The sequence below is a fragment of the Haplochromis burtoni genome, unplaced genomic scaffold (assembly GCF_018398535.1).
Source record: "Haplochromis burtoni strain Fernald_Lab_line unplaced genomic scaffold, NCSU_Asbu1 Contig_606, whole genome shotgun sequence".
Classification (NCBI taxonomy): Eukaryota; Metazoa; Chordata; class Actinopteri; order Cichliformes; family Cichlidae; genus Haplochromis; species Haplochromis burtoni.
In genome coordinates, this window is record NW_024582967.1 from 211929 (window position 1) to 224262 (window position 12334).

General features: G+C 43.0%; 1 protein-coding gene and 1 long non-coding RNA gene across 3 annotated transcripts in view; both read right to left on the reverse strand.

The window, feature by feature from the left end:
• The window catches only part of LOC121812469, a 19860-nt gene extending 12311 nt beyond the window's left edge, over positions 1 to 7549 (reverse strand). The window contains exon 1 of the long non-coding RNA XR_006053070.1: positions 5301 to 7549. This is a non-coding gene — a long non-coding RNA (uncharacterized LOC121812469). The remainder of the gene's footprint in view (positions 1 to 5300) is intronic.
• Positions 1 to 12334, reverse strand: part of pde4ba (phosphodiesterase 4B, cAMP-specific a) — a gene marked incomplete at its 5' end in the record, with an annotated part of 164828 nt that overhangs the window by 93125 nt on the left and 59369 nt on the right.

A 12334-nucleotide genomic window follows, 5' to 3' on the forward strand; every position in this document is an offset into this window, starting at 1 on the left:
GCGCTGCTGCCGGCCCAGTTGCAGAGCCCAGCCTTGTTGAATGGTCTGTAATGACAGATTAAGTCAGCGCGAGAGCCACAGAGAGAGGCGGACAACCCCTCGGGGACATATTTAGGTGATAAAAATGACAACAGTAAACAAGTCTGTAATTAAAAGCTCGTCTCTTTTTGTCTCCCCAGTGGCAGGAAGTGGATTGTTTTCTCCCCTCGCCATTTGCTTGAAGCGCTACAAAGCCTCTAACATTTCCAGCTATTCAACAATGAGCAGAGGAGTTTCCCGTTACATCAGGCCGCTGTGCTAAATGTGTCGCCTGCATTTAAGACGCAGTATCCGTAAGTTCCACAGTCAGGATGAGTGTTTTTCTTCTTCTGACATGAAGCCAGCCTCATAATATCATGTGAACTTCAGGAGAAAGTGAGTCTTTGAAACGGATGGTGCGATTACCACCCTCACCATCGTCATCCTCGCTGTTGCTCTCCATTTTAACCTGTCATTAGGCTATCGAGGCTGTTCAGTCACCGGCTCCGTCCCATGCCTCTCAACAGTCGCCGCATGTCGATGAACAGGAGGTGACGGCGAGATGAGCGTGTTTACACGTATCAGTGCATGCTGGTATATGATCTGCGCGCGCCCGCTACCGTGTTTCTCTGGGCTTCTGTTGTTTGTGCGCGACACTCTGTCTGAACTCCTCAGAGCGCCGCGCAAGGACACTGGCAGATGGTGAGCAGCGGCTGGGTCTCATGGCCAAGGCCCCATTCACCAGCTGCGAGCAGACAGCTACAGGGAGGCTGTTTAGGCCGCACACACACTTACAAACACAAGGTCCCGACAGACAGGTCAACCTTAAACACACATGCAAAACATTGCTATTGCACAATTGCTGCTACACACGCAGACACGGACAGCCCAGACTGCGAGCTGACTTCCAGTGTTATAATTAATTTTAGACCCGGTGTGACTTTTCTAGGCCAGTAGTTGTAAAAGTGGAGTCTGGATTCCCCCCAAGGGAGAATGTAGCCAGAGAGGTGCTCCAATAACATGAGCAATATGCTACTTACTAGGAGTCGTTCAAACTAACAAAACCACACAAAGAATTCAGTGTTTTCTGGCATTTTTTGTCACTGCTAATTTAAGGAACCCAGAACAGATCAAGAAGGTCAACGTGCCATCGAGCGTCCTAATACAGGACTGTTTAAAGTGTTTCTAGGGCTCAAGTTTGCAAAATACAAAATAGTTCTATGGCTTTATTAATAATGCACATGTAAGATGACAGTACTATTTTTAGTGGTGCATCAACCTACGCGCTGCATTGTAATGCAAGCCAGTTGAACCTTTGCAGATATTCTCTGTTACTCTTATAGTTTGGAAACATGCAGAGGGTCAGCGGTCCTTTCTTATGTGTACCGTGCAAATAATTCCAACTTATTTAAGCGGCTGCACTTACATACAAGCATCTGGATTATTAATCCTCTTAAATTTGACTTTAAATTCCACCAGCAGGAAGTCAAGTCAATCATTCTCTTGCTTTGAAAAAAGCCAAAAGGTTACTTTGTTTGGACGCGAGGAACGAGGGCCAAACTACCAAGAGCCAGTTCAATTTCCTCTCATGACCCAAGAGTCAGAAGATTGCTATTGAGGGGAGACAGGAAATTATGTTTGTGCATGTGTGTCTGTGTGTGTCTGTGTAGCTTTTGTCAAGAAAATGAATAACGTCGCAGGATGTGAGTCTGAATTTGGATTACGTCAAATTAATCTTCAATTAGCTTTCTGGATTGTACCAGCAAAACTGCTGATTCATTTTCTTCTTGACTGACAGCGCTGCTGACCAGAATCTTATTTGTTGATGTTTATCAAGTCTTTTCTGGCATGACATCATCCATCCACACAAGCAAGCTTTTGGCTGCTCCTCATTGGCTCCTAAATCATCAGGTCCCGCCTTACCTTAAAGGCCTCACAATACCGTATCATCCCAGTAGAGCACTTTGCTGATGGACTGCAGGCTTCCAACTTTAAAAGTAGGATGGGAGGCAGAGCCTTCAGCTTTCAGGTCCTCATCTGCTGAACCAGCTCCCAGTTTGGATTCAGCAGACAGACGTCTACTTTTTGAAATGCTTATTAGTCAGGGATGGATCGGGTTTATACACCACTCTGCACTTAATCATTAGTTATTATGAATCTCTGTCTCTCTTCCACAGTGTGTCTTTAGTCCTGTGTTCCTCCCTCACCTCCAGCTGGTCACAGCAGATGGCCCCGCCCCTCCCTGAGCCCGGTTCTGCTGGAGGTTTCTTCCTGTTAAAAGGGAGTTTTTGCTCCCGACTTTCGCCAAGTGCTTATTCATAGGGGAGCGTTTGATTCTTGAGGTTTTCTCTGTATTATTGTAAGACTGTACTATTTCTGTATATATCAAATTAATATATAGCTACATAGCAACTTGAGGCAACAGCTTATGGTTTGGAGCCATGTAGCTACATATTAATTTGATATATGCAAAACTATATCAAAATGAAATGAATCGTATCATATCAAACTGAATTAAAGGTGAAATGCTGGTGAACAGTGCAACATAAATATTAACGGTGCAGATGGAATAGACTCAAATGGATTTGCAAAGCACTAACACACACAGACAGATTTAGATGATTGGGTGGATGCAACAGACAGAAAATAGTGCTCCAGCTCTAACAGCCAAGGGACTGCAAAAAAAGAAAAAAGCTCCACAGTGTAATGTGGAGGATTGTTAGGATTTGGCAGAGATTATTTTGGATCTGCAGCTCAAACAGTGAAGCATCCTCTCTTCGGTTTTTAGCAATTCATTCATCATGAAAGAATAATTAATGAATGACTATAACGAGAACACGTGAGAACCTGCCATAATCAGCGCAGCAAATCGACTCATTAAAGTTACTTGATTGTAATAATGCTATTAAATAAAAGAAACATCTGGTTACTTATTAAATTTCATTTGAGTCATCGTCATGTTTTATTGTGTTGAAATCTGACTCCTCCTTTCAATGTAAAGAAATACCACTGAACACGATTTGTGGGAGACGACACTGCTCACTGATCGAGCTAAAGCTTCGTAGATTTATAACAGATTCAGATCATTTGGGATGGAGACAGGGGCTCCGCAACCTAAGCTTCCCCAGAAACAACTGCGTTTTGAGGGGCTCTCATTGACATTTTATCTTATTGTACAACAATAAATAATAAAATACACAAGGACAAGATGGGAAGTATCTGAAAGAATAAGATCCTGTTTCTCAGCTGGCTTGGGAATGTGTCATATCCTCCCAGAAGAGCTGGAGGAGGTGTTGGGGAGAATAAAGTCTGGGCAGCTCTTCTTAGACTGCTGCAACGATGGCTCGGAGGAAGGAAGGAATAAGACAGACGGATGGACGGATGGGAGGTAGGTTAAGCTTAGTAGAAGCAAGCAAGTCAGGTAAAATTAATTTAGTTTGTCACAATATATTATAATAATCTCCGGGACCACTTTGGACTTTAGCTTCCACATATGTAACCCCTAACAAGTAAGTATATCTTTAATGTATTAGCACTTATGCTGAACTCAGATTTTTATTAATTTTATTTTAAAAGTAGAAACTAAACAATCCGAGCACTTTTGCATTTCTTGAGTAATAAGTAACCACAGAGGGTCAAAAAAACAAAACATGGAGCCTCAAAGTTGAGAGAAACTACATCTGCTAACCTGCTTGCATCCATCCATATAGCTCATTAGCTTAAGACCACACACATATATGCTAAACCCAGCGGTTTAGCTTTCGTTACCATAGAAACCCAGCAATGGCTGGGTAAAAAAGGCAACCGTCCAGTGGGCAGTCTCACCACTGGCAGACTCAAGTATATTCTTGCATCACAAGGCCACACCTAATGATGGTGTTGAGTAATTATTTCCACAGGGGCCAGAAGGTCACCAGAGTAACCATAACCAGTGTGGAAACCATTATTCCCCTCCCCCAGTCGCCGCTCCTCCTCGGTGGTCACACTTCACCGTCACCTGTCAATGCTGAGAGACGGGAAAGAGCCACAGCAAGAGGGGGAGGAAGGAGGGTGGGCCTCTGTGTTTATGTTCTGGAGAAGGACCCCCCCTCATCCACATAAATATCATTACGCTGCGCCCCAACCCCCCAGGGGACACATAGCAAAGGGACAGAGAGGGTAGTGTTTGAACAGCCTACAGTGTAGCCCCTGTGTGACAAAACCAAGCCTCCATTCATATCTGCTCAGGACCAGCCATGTCTGATTTCATGCCTCATTACCACTTCAACATGCGTACACACACACACAAGCACCGCGCACAATGTGTTCAAATATGCTGGCATACATAGAGATGGAAAGACAAACATGCTCATATGCATGCAAAGATCCAGGACTCAATAATTCCACTTTTCCAGTACCTGAATCCTGAGAAATGACAGCTACTGTTGATCAGCTCGGTTTTGTTAACACTTCTTCATTTGGAACGACTGGAATGAGCGAACGTGCGCATGAATGCCAATCTGAGGTCGTCTAAGTGGAGATGTCATTTCTCCAATGACACGCTTTTTAGATTTTGTGCCATCTGGAAAATTTCTATATTTGTGTTATCAGGATGAATAAATATGAAAGACAGAAAGTGCTCTAACAGTTATGTGAACCACTAACTCAACACTGAAAAAACATCTTGGGAGAGAGATTCCTCACTTTATATATACGCAGCCATTGTGCCAAGTATATGTACATGATACTAATGGGGATCATAATATATAAAATGAACATGATATTGCATTCAGCAGGACTTGAAACAAGTAGATAATAGATTGAGGGAGACGATGGACTTCTGTACCACCGGCTTCTGTTCTCAAACCAGAGGAGTCGCCCCCTGCTGGCCCGCAGAAAGAATGCAGGTTTGAGGTACTTCCTCTGCAGCCTTACTTTTCAAATCAGTTCAAAATGGTTTTAAACTGGGCAACAGGGGGAATGCATGAGGGGTGATTTTCATATAATAATACCCACATTTTCAATGTGCATGTGTATGTCTGTGTGGAAGAGTTAATGAAATTGCAGCTGCAGTTTGATGCAATATGATAACAGCAGACGGATGTCACGTAACACGCATCTAATCTAACATAATCTCTTTTGTATGCGGTTGCGAGGTTTCTAGTAAACCAGTGGAATCTATTATTTCATTCATTAAGTAAACAGGACACTGGCCCTTTAGCAACAGCTGTCAGCTGTGCTCTTTGCATGTATCAAGCCTGTAAAATGAAGCATACAAAGAAGTTGTTTAAACAAAGAGGCACACACACACACACACACACACACACAGGCCAAGTCTATCTAAACAAACTGCAACACTAAATGTGAAAAAGTTCAAGAAGTTCATCCAACAGATGATTGTCCACAGTATTTATTCCATCTGTTCCATGTGCTCTTCTCACTTGTAAAAACCTGCTATCATCAGCAAAAAAACATATAGGAATTATATCAGTTTTGCATTGTTAAATTGTAGCCTTATACATTGATAGGCTGTAATCTTTGTAAGCCCACTACAGTGTAATGTAGCAGTAACCTTTTTAGGACAGTAGTACATTTTTGGAGCAGTTCTAAGTAACATCATAGTCAAAGAAATAAATCAAAGTCCCTCATTTAATGTAACCTGAATTCTATTTTATTCCCAATAGAACATAGAAAACATATCAAACGTTTAAACTCTGACATGATGCTATTTTACATAAAATAATAGCAGATTTTGAATTTGATAATCAAAAAAGTAAACATCAGGAATGGAGGAGAGAAGTTGCCGGACTTCTGGGAGAGGAATGTTGTTTATCCTTCTCTATCTCCTTCTCTCTGCTCAGCAGTCCCGCCTCTTCTTCATTCTGCCAAACTGGTGAAAGGTCTGGACTCGTCTACTATGAAGCCATGCTGTTGTAATAGATGCAGCGTGTGGTTTAACGTTATCTTGCAGAAATGTGCAAGGCCTTCCACCAGGACGGGAGAATTTGTTGCTCTAAAGCCTGTATGTACTTTTCACTTTTCAAATTCAGATTAGTCGGATCACACGACCGTTTTCCACTTTGCCATCCATCCATCCATCCATCGTCATCCGCTTTGTCCGGGGTCGGACTTTGCCTCAGAGAAAAAAGATGGTGGTGTTTCCGGATCAAGTTCACATTCGGCTTCTTCTTTGCATTTGTGATGAACTGTGCGCACAGACAATAATTCCTGGAAGTGCTGCTCATCCCGTGCAGTGATTTTAACAACCGAGTCATTCCTGCTCTTAATGCAATGCCAGCTGAGGGCCCAAAGATCACAGGCATCCACTACTGATTGTTGGCCTCATCCCTTGAGATTTCCCCAGATTCTCAAACTTTTGCCTTACGTACTGCAGATAACGAGATCTTCAAAGTCTTCAGAATTGTGCATAGAGGAACATTATTCTGAAATTTTTCTACAATTTGTAGATTCAGAAACACTGCCTCGCTAAGATCCTCTTTCTATACTCACCTGTTGCTAATTAACCTAATTAGGCTACATTTTCCATCTAATCAGGTTACCAGTTAAGCTAATTAGATGCAAAACATACCTCCAGGTGTTTCGTTTTAATACCACTTACTTTTCTCGCCCTCTTTCCAACTTTTGAGAGACGTGTTGCTGCCATCAATTTTAAAATGACCTTATTGTTTTTTCTTAAAACTGTAAATTTTCTCAGTTTTCTGTGTTCTACTGTGAATAAAACATGATGAGATTTACAAATCATTGCTCGTCAATTTGTAAAAAGTGGAGTTCATAAAAGCATCCAGGTTAGCCGGGTTAGACCTGGTCTTTTGCTTTTGCTTCTGCAGCTTGTTCAGTGTGACTCTGGGTCCCTAAAAAAGGAAAATCACCCCAGTGTCCTAGCAAACAGAGTGGGACTAACCTTCATTTCACACGTGTGAATCAGGCTCCATTCTGTCTCTGACAAAAAGAGCAGGCGAGCCTGGTTCCTCTGCTTAGTTCTCCATTCCTCTCTGTAATTAGGACTCTGTCTGCATTCCAGATGCTTCCAGCCTGCTGCCAGGACACCGCTACCGTGCACAGTCATTAATACCCTCTATAGTGCAACAGTGACTGTGGCTCTCTATTGGCTCTGCAGTGTCCTACACACAACCTTGGATGTTAAAATTTGAGAATTTAATTCTATATTCATTATAGCTACTCTAATTTCCCACCGGCCGACGTCGCATCTTAGTGCTCCTGTTGAAAAGTTGAATGTTGGCCAACAGAACTGAATCAAGAGTCCCTGAGAAACACTGCAGTTCGCAAAGGTTCAGGAGAAGAGGCTAGACTCAGTTTACGATGGTGTTTAAATGTGTATGCTCAGATTTTTTTAAAAACAGCAAGAACCTTAACATAAAATTATCACATAAACTAAGGAGACGGTAGTCTGGCATCAGCACAATCATAATTATGTTTATTAGGGGTGCAACGATACACAAAATTCACGGTTCGGTTCGATACTTTGGTGTCTCGGTTCGATATTTTTTCGATACAAAAAAAATGTTGTGCTTTTTTAATTTGTCATTTATTAAAATTATAAATATATATTTTAACTCAAAAGTACAGTTTTTAAATTTAATGTTGCTGAAACAACAAAGTAATAAAAAAATTAATCTGATTGAGGAATCCCTCATCTTTGGAAAAGAGAGTTTATTACAGAGAAATGGCTCTTTCCAAAATAAAAGCTCTACTATCCGCTTCTTCTGGGCTATATTCTCAGCAGCATATTAAACATATCAGGTCCCCATAAGGAGAATCCTGTGCTAACGGCTGTCTGAATGACTCGGGTAAAGTTTGTAGCATGCGTGCTTGTTGTTTTTGTCTTTGCACTAGGATCATGTCGGAGTAAATGTGCAGTCATATTCGTTGTGTTCCCACTAGTGCTGTCAGCGTAAATCTGAAATGACGTTAACGCCACAACACGGCAAATTTCCGTTAACGAGCTACCGCGGATCGCCCCGTGCCTGGGGCTGGACGGCAACACGTTAACGAGCAAACTGCGTTAACGCACTAATTCCCACTAATGTAATTGAGCGTTGCGTGGCACATCCGACATACTGTTTTACTTTAGTCCATGACGCACTTACCTTCAGGGTCATACTTCACATGAAAACCAAAATAGTTCCAAACGCCAGATCTGAATGAGGGTGGGGGAGGTTCAGTTTGCCATGTTGCAACGAGCTTAACTTCTGTCTTGCTAGCTTGCGCTGCGCTCAGTGGATCTGCGCTCGACAGTGCAGCCTAGGCGGAGTAGTCGAACGCAGATTCACTGAGCGCTCAACACAGACAGCATCGTCAGAAGAAAAGTTGATAAATTAAATTAAAAATGTTGTATTGTTCGATACATATACGTACCGAACCGAAACCACTGTATCGAACGGCTCAATATCGATACGAGTATCGTTGTACCCCTAATGTGTATGAGGATGGTGCTGAATTTCATATGATCTGAGAGTGAAAGCCAGGCCTGATACTGAATATACTGTATACATCTGTGAGGTATGAAACCTTAAACGGTAATTAATGCATCAGAACTGCTACTGGTGGCTGTAATAAGAGCGATGCCACATAGGAGCATCTACCCTGCAGAGCCATTTGAATAATTCTTCTTGGAGCTGGAGCAAGTGCTATAAACCGCGGGGTCTGATGGTGTCGTGGCAGCTCAGATGACTCAGGCGCATACTGTGTACCCGCCAATCTGGCATGCAACCTTTGTCACATGTCATCACGCCTCCCTCCCATCTTTCCTGTCTGTCTCTTCTGTCAACTACCAAAGACAACAGAAGAGCTGACGAAAGAAAAAAACAAGCACAAACAAGCTTCAAACCAGGCAGGACTGCTGTTTGTATCACAACCAACATTTCCATCGATTAAAATTACAATTATTTCATTTGATTTTGTTTTTATGAGGGCCATTTATCTCTCTGAGACGGACGAGCGTGAAGGGAGCAGCGGCAGAGGAGCAGGGAGCCACCTCCGCCCAGCTCCCCCTCGGCAACAGTCGATTCTATATCCCTCCATTGATTTCAATTAAGATAACTGTTATTAGGCAGCATGCACGACATGAAGTCGATGAAGCGGTGGAGTGAAGGGATCCCATTGTTGCTGAGAGGGCCTGGAGGGGGGAAATAGGGTGAAAAGTGGAGAGATTACATGAAATGCCCTCTTAGGGCCACCACAAAGTAACAGCAGGTAATATGTTTGAGAGCGGTAATCGCTTTCCCAAACTCTAGCGGACCGAGTGAGGTTTAAGAGCAAAAGAAGTGGAAGAAGAGACAAAAGGTTTCCTCTCTGGAGAAATTCTTGTTGATGTGCTTGTGCAGCGGATTGTTTTGCACCATCAGCTGAAGTCTAGTTTAGAGGATTTTGCACAGAATAATAGAATAAAACTCTTTGTGTGCGTGTGATGTGTGCTTATTAGAAATATCTTAGCGGAATAATGGATGCATAATACATCAGTGAGGAAAATAAAGGCACGCTGTTTGCTTTGAATTAGTGATGACTTCAACGCAGACGCCACTCCGCTGCCTGTGACACATAAACAGCCGAGGAATAAGGAGGGAGTGGACCGCGAGAAAGTACTGGGGTGAGAAGAAAAGGGAGCAATGTGCATAACACGAACAGACAGGAGCGGAGGAGGAGTGTCGCGAGGAATAAGCAGAGAGGAGAGGAAAATAAGAGAGAAAGGATTTAATTATCCCCGTTCGCCGAGGCAGAGTAAACACATGGGGCGCACACCAAAAACGTTCTGGATCAGTGTCCGACTGGACAAATACGCACAGGCGTAATCTCACGAGGATACGGGGAAGAATTCACACGTTAATATCTGCTCGTTAAAACAATGTTTAGATTTGGACTCTTGTTTTACTTTCTGGAGTCTTCGCATCACCGAAGCTCTAATTGCGCATTAAACAAATGAGCTATAGCATGATAACCTTTAAAGGCTCTCTCATGTAAATGTTGTGACATTTGGACTGAGCCAGAGCAGCTGTTACCAGTCTTGGCGATATGTTAAGCTAACCAGCTTAGCAAGCTCTCATTTCTAATATGCAGGCATTTAAAGTAGGAATCAGCCTCATTCAGTTCTCAGCAGGAGAGAACTTCCCTCAGCAAAGGCAAATTCATCCGTCCGTTCTCTTCACTTATCCTCATCAGGGTCATTAACTGACCCATAGCACTGTTATATTTTAATTATAATCATAAACACTAATTAGGGCTGCTCGATTATGGCAAAAATGATAATCACGATTATTTTCACTGAAAGAAAAAGCAGCGCACATTTCGGTGCTTTATTTCGGTGCTTTTTTTTCCTGAGCTGTGATACACTTCTAGCCAATCATTTTACGTTTCCGAGGATAGTAGGCGGGGCCAGGTACGTACGTTCTTTTAGAGCAGAGCTACAGATTAAAAATGCCCAAGGCGAAGCGGTCAAAAGTCTGGCTGTACTTCACAGCAAAATATGCAAACTCAGCAGCCAACAAGTGCTTTAAGCTGATACTGTGATACTGTCAAAGGAGGTAACACCTCAAATCCGATGAAACACCTGGCGACGCATAGCGTTTTTTTTAAAAGCCGAGAAATGCGCCGTATTTGATAGCTTGCTGCGAGACCTCACACCGAGCACATCTACTGCGGGTGTGGTGCCTGTTATCGGACCCGGAGTTAGCAACATCCCCCAAGAACCCGAAGAGGAGAGTCCTGGCCCCTAGCCCTGCCAGTGTAGCAGAAATGATGAGGATGATGATGGCAGCAGCAGCCGTTCTTCTCTGCGTGAGTAGCTTATGTTGTTGTGTGTAATTTACGTTGAGTAGGCTAACCACGTTATTACATTAATGCATGTAAGGTGAACTAGCAAACATCATCATAGCTACATGCGGCTGTCTTCTTGTTTGATGGCAGATACTCCCTTCACCCTGGCCAAAAAGGCTAAAATGACCAAAGAAAAAGAGGGAAACAGTCTAAACATGAGAGGTTTTTGGACAAAGTTTGTGTTTTTTCCATTGTTTAAGCACTGCTTCCAGCCAAGAGTGATACCATATATGCCCCATAGCTGCAGAAAAGGCTAACATTGTTATCTTTTTACAAAAAAACAGCTGAACATGAGAGGTTTTTGGACCAATTTTGTGTTCTCCATTCTTTAAGCACCGGTTTGAGCACCGTTTAAGCACCGGCACCGTTTCAAAAGTACCGGTTTGGCACCGGTATCGGATAAAACCTAAACGATACCCATCCCTAATCAAGTCCCAACCCGTGGCTGACTGGTCCGTGAGTCGTTTGGTACCGGGCCGCGAGAGTTGAGGCTCAGGTGTGAAATGTATGGTTTTACGGGTTTTGTTATTTTGTTATCGTTTTTTTTTACTCGGTTTTCCTGGGTCTTTTCACGTGTGTTATGAATAAATCTTTTTTTGGTACCGGTACTAGTTTTATTTTGTTGTATTTATCCGCGACACCTTAAAGGCCGGTCTGTGAAAATATTGTCGCATAAACCGGTCCGTGGCGCAAAAAAGGTTGGGGACCGCTGATCTTAATTGTTGTGACACGTGTTCTGTCATGATCCTGGGTCTGCTGACCCAGCGTTTTGTGTTTAGTTTATGTAGCCTTCAGGTTTCCTAAGTTCATCGTTTTCATGCCTAGGTGTTTCTAGTTATTTTCCCCTCGTGTTTCCACCATGTTAAGTCTCCCCTGCTTTTCATGTATTTCATGTCTGTGGCTTATGTTGTCAAGTTCAGGTTGTCATGTCTATGTCTCACTCTGTTTCCTGTTTTATTGTGAAGAGGTCTGGCGTTTCTGTGTTCAGTTTTACTCTCCCACTGTGACGTCATTATGTTCATGTGTGCCAGCTGTTTCCCCAGGTGTTGCCACTTTCCTATTATCTCCTGTGTTATTTAGTCCGTGTGCTTTCAGTCATTGTTGTCAGGTCGTCTGTTGTATTTCACCCATTGTACTGCTCATCCATGTCTCATCTCCAGGTACCCGTGTCAGTTCATTATGGTTAAGGTTTTTCATGTTTTGTTATTAGTTCACCCAGTTTAGGTATGTTTAGTTTTCACCATCCCTATTATTTTGTACCCTGTTTCTTGCCTTAATAAACGGCTTGTTTTGTTATTCATACCTCATTTCGGTCTGCGCTTGAGTCCTTCCTGCAACATACGGTCTGCCCTAGCCAGACCGTGACATGTTCGAAATGCAGAGAGGTGCGCTCGATTTGCCACACGGAGCAGCGCGAGAGTAAAGCACGAGGGAGGGGCTAATAATCGGCTCAGTCATTTTTAATGATCGTTGAAAGCCCAGATCG